Raw genomic sequence first — 4,573 nt, forward strand, 5'->3', positions numbered from 1 at the left:
AAAAAACGACCACACGTAGGGCCCAGACGGCATGCGTAGTCGCGTGCTGGTACGACTAACCCTTGTCCTTCGCACACTTCGAGTTAGGAAAACCCTCCCGTGAGAGCAGAACACTTGAACTCCTTGACCAGCAAGATCAAAATCTGGCATCATACAATCCGGGATACGAGCAAATTCGGAGATTCCGAGCTCAATCCACTCTCCGGGGTGAGAACTAAGGATGTGAAGATCCCTTGATATCGCAGTGACCTTGCGCTGCATTCGATGAATCTTTTTTCGAAGTTTTTTCTTTTCCAGCGATAGCTTCCTGTGTCGAATTGCGAGCGCTTTGATAAAGGCCATCGCAATCTCCCGGTCTCTATCTGGAAGGTTCTTGATCAAAGCGCATGGAGCTCAGATCTGAGATCTGAAAAAGCCGCGAAGTGGAGAAGATCGTCTACTTGGAACATCTGGAACATCTTCATCCATCATTCCGATCCTAGAGAAGTCCGGCATAGACTCTGAACATCGAAAGTTAAAATCCATATCTGCAGAAGTAAGAAGAATAGTGAGAAGTAAAGGGAAGTTGAAGCTGTAATTTATAGGGACTTCATATCCCTAGCAAGCAGCAGATTCAGCCCGGAAATGGAGTGATTCGCGGCGAGATTTATGCCCTTAAACCAATCCTGCATTAAAGGACGCATCTACGAGAATATTTGAAGAGAAAGGAAAGTTGCAAATATTTCCATAAATAAAAAAAAGGGTCGAAGCCCATTATGAGTTCAAAGTGAGTGGAGAGGTTAGAAGACATTTATGGAAGAGGCTCAGGAACATGCTCCTTCATTGCCGTTTTAGCTTTCGAAGTGGACGCCTTGTTCTTGGCGTCCACCTCGGAACAATCCCGAACGCGTTTCTTACTAGTACTGGCCTCCTCCTCGTCTTCTTCCTCGCTATCAGATGGAACGGTATGGACCGGAGCATTCACAGGACCCGGAACTCCTCTAGTACGGAGATACATCCGAAGCATCTTCGGGATCTCAGCAACAGAATTGAAGTTCCGCCATTCCCATTGAAAGGGATCACTTTCCAAAGCCCGTATCTTCCTCTCCACCCGAGCGATGCGAGCCTCGAGTGTTTGCCTTTTGAGGCCTAGCCGCTGTCTCTCTTCACACAAGCGACGGTGTTTGTCGGCGACCTAGCATAAAGATGAATGAATAAGATGAAACAAAAGTTTTTAATCAAAGACGACAGATATTAACCTTGTCAATAAAGTCGCAAGCCTCTTTCTTCTCCTTTGAAGGAAAGTGAAAGACGGCGTGAGGGAAAAGAACGCCGGCCAGTTCAAAGCCGTCGCCGGACAAGAAGAGTGGGCTGCCGGGATCAATGGGGGCTACTTTTTCGTTTTCCATTCTCGTAATATTTCTCAAGTAAGATTCTAAAATCGTATTTAAAGAAAGCTTAGAGGTAGGTAAGCCTTTATTTATAATGGTTTAGGGTTTGCCTTGGAACCATAAATCCAATAATGATAGCGTGCCCGAGTGGTTTAAATCATTTTTGGAAAATCGAGAAAAGGCAGTTATTGCATTAAAGACGAGCCGTTTTCCTACTTTTAAGAAATAAGAAGGGAAAGAGCAACCGTCGCATTAGCTACAAAAGTTTCTAAGGCCCAAGCCCAATAAATTTACCGAGTTTACTAAACCCGAAGTGGGGAACTCGCTTTAAGCCGAGCTTAGTTCTCGCATTCTTAAGAGAAAGGTCTGATCAGCCTAAAAATCTCAAAAGCATAACCACAAGGCCACAAAGGGTTAAAAGCGGACTTTGCAAACCCGCACATAATTTTAACTGAACCCCCTTGGGGTCAAAACCTAGAAAGGTTTAAAAGCCTCCACAGGCAAATATCTTGTTCAAAAGAAATAATAAAGCCTCCTTAGGCAAAGACAAGTTCGAAATTAAGTTTTAAAATAAATGGGACAATTCCCAATTTAAAGTGGACGCAGCCACTACGGAGTGATATCCACCTCGGACTCCGGGTCAGGAACCGAAAGTTTCATTCACCTCCTTGACTGGTGCTTGGTCGGATGGAGCTCTTGGTCCGCCCTCTACATTACAACCATCCTCCGGAGTGACCGCCGGTGCCGCAGGTACTTCGGGTGGGACGACATCCTCCGCCTCACTTGAACTTGGGAAGGACAGTTCCAGTCAACTTTTTAAAAAAAAAAAAACACATAAGGTGAGAAAAAGGTAGTAAGTGTTAGGAGCCAATCATTACCTGCCCAGTCTAGACCCGATTCACTTATAGGAGGCGATTCAGTGAAGAATTCCTCGAAATCCTGCGGGTTGAAGGTCGAAGTGGGAAGAGCTGCCAAGCGACTCCGCTTTTCAGAAAGATTAGCCGACAATTCGGTCCTTTCTTGCTCCTCAGAGAAATCTGTATCATGGATTTGATCCAACATAATCAGGTTGCTCTCGTGCTCCTTGATGTCTGATTCCAAATCTGACCTAGCCTTCTCGGTCTGCATGAAGCGGATGGCCCCTTGGATCAACTCCATCCCGCGTCCCTTAACTTCCTTTCTGGCTTTTGATGCCGACCTTGCCAACTCGGAATCACGCAATTTGGCAATCGCCTTGTACTTCGCGTTAAGCTTAATGAGTTGGTTATTCAGGGTATCGGCGGTTGATTCGGATTCGTGAAGCCTACCCTGAACACCAGAAAGCTCATCCTGGAGTTTGAAATTTTGGTCGTACTGGTCCTGCAGCTCCCCCTTATACTTCGCCAGCTCGGATGTTAGACTGTCGACTTTGTCCTCCAGATCGTGCTTGGAGCCGATAGAAGAGCTTAGTTCAGCCTCAAGAGCAGAAAGTTTTTTCTTCCACGCGTCAATCTCCTTTTCCCGACCAAGGACCAGCCCCTCATTATCTTGAAGAATTCGATGAACCCTTCAGATGGGAGAGTGGAAGCGATGAAAGCTGCGAAATGAAACAACAGTTTTAGTCAATAAAGATAATAAAACAACCGGAAAAGATATATGCGACCTAATCTCTACCAGGCTTCGCAGACCACTTTGATGGGAGTAAATCTGCAAGATTTCCAATCGAAGCGGGAGTTTTCTTAATCAGAAACCAAGGATGGTGCCAATTTTCATCCTTGTTTGGAAGGTGCGAGATGATGTTTCTATTAGCGTTCGGATACGCTGAGAAATACCCCGTCTTCTTCGATGAACTTCTTACGCTTAGAAGCTCATTTAGTTCAGTGACTCCGATAACATATCCGGCCTCCGCCGCGATTGTTATAATTCCGAGGATAGTACGAAGAAGATTAGGGGTTAATTGAGGAAGAGCAATTTCAAGAGCTGCTAGGTATCGAACTAGGGCTTCGGGAAGGGGAAAGGTCAGCCCGCAACCTTTAAAATAGATCTCGTATACACAGAAGTAGCCGTCGCGGTGGCTTTCTGGGGACTCCGTAGGATCAGCTATCTGCGCCTCTGCCATAATTCCCGGTGGGATTCGGCAGAGCCCCTTCAATCGCTCAAGGGATTGAAGGGTGCAGGTGGATCTATAGTGCGGACCGGCAATATCATTAGGGCGGGTGCACTCATCATTGTTAGAACGCCTCTCATCGAAAGACGGAGACTCGGGTCTATCGGAATCGGAAGTCATTGGGAAGAATGAAAAATTCAAGTTTCGGGAAAAAGAAAATTTGGAGAGAGAAGTAGAAGGAGTTTTAACCACAAAGATCAAGAGTAAAAGTAAGAATGAAAAAGAAGGTTACCTCACGCAAGCTAGGTGATAATGATGAAACCGTCTTGGGAATCGTGGAAGAAGTGGGAAGGTTTTTTCCCGCTTTAATAGTAAATAATCGATATACGGTCATAATGGCGACAGATGTCACGCGACTAAATATGGGTAGCGCCGAAATTAAAGGTCTGATGGGATCTTGGCGGGAAAAAATCAGAAGATTCCTCGGAACGCAATCTTTGGTCATTAAAGCATTTAAAGTCCTCCGAATTGGAATAGTACTTCGAAGAACTTGGGGGGCTAATTGTTGGTGTCGGATCCCGCACCAGAAGTCAGAGACCAACCAAAGATTGCCACGTAGTCAAGATAATGGCCCATAAAGGATAAAGCCCATTGGACCCATGAGCCGAAGGAACGGTCGAAGTGGTTGTCACCACTTCGAGAATCCGAAGTGACTGCACTGTGACATGAGTTCGGTGTAGAAGACACGGGTAAGTCGGTTCAAGGACACTTGGGCCAAAAAGGCGAGGCCCATGAAGATCAGAGTCAACTCAAATTCAAACGTTGAGCATTAAAGTCAAAGAATCAAAACGGACACATTTAAGAAGGAATAATTGTACTTAATTACTCATTTTAATGTCGTTTCTCTATGTATAAATATAAAGGCCAATGGCCATGTAAAAGGGATCTCTCTCTTAAGCAAGACATACGATAGCAATTTTTGTAGCAATTCATAAGCCTTTTACGTTCTTATTTTTTGTCCCTCAAGCATAATCTTTCCTACTCATAAAAATACTTGAGTGTGTAAATCCGACATCCACATTTTGGCGCCGTCTGTGGGGAAAAAGGATTCTTGAGT

At 45.1% G+C, this 4,573-nt stretch overlaps 1 pseudogene; it reads right to left on the reverse strand.

The window, feature by feature from the left end:
- Positions 1-60: 60 nt before the first annotated feature.
- Positions 61-730, reverse strand: LOC110227496 (annotated as a pseudogene).
- Between the last annotated feature and the right edge of the window lie 3,843 nt (positions 731-4,573).

The sequence above is a fragment of the Arabidopsis lyrata genome (genome assembly GCF_000004255.2).
Source record: "Arabidopsis lyrata subsp. lyrata unplaced genomic scaffold ARALYscaffold_773, whole genome shotgun sequence".
Lineage (NCBI taxonomy): Eukaryota > Viridiplantae > Streptophyta > Magnoliopsida > Brassicales > Brassicaceae > Arabidopsis > Arabidopsis lyrata.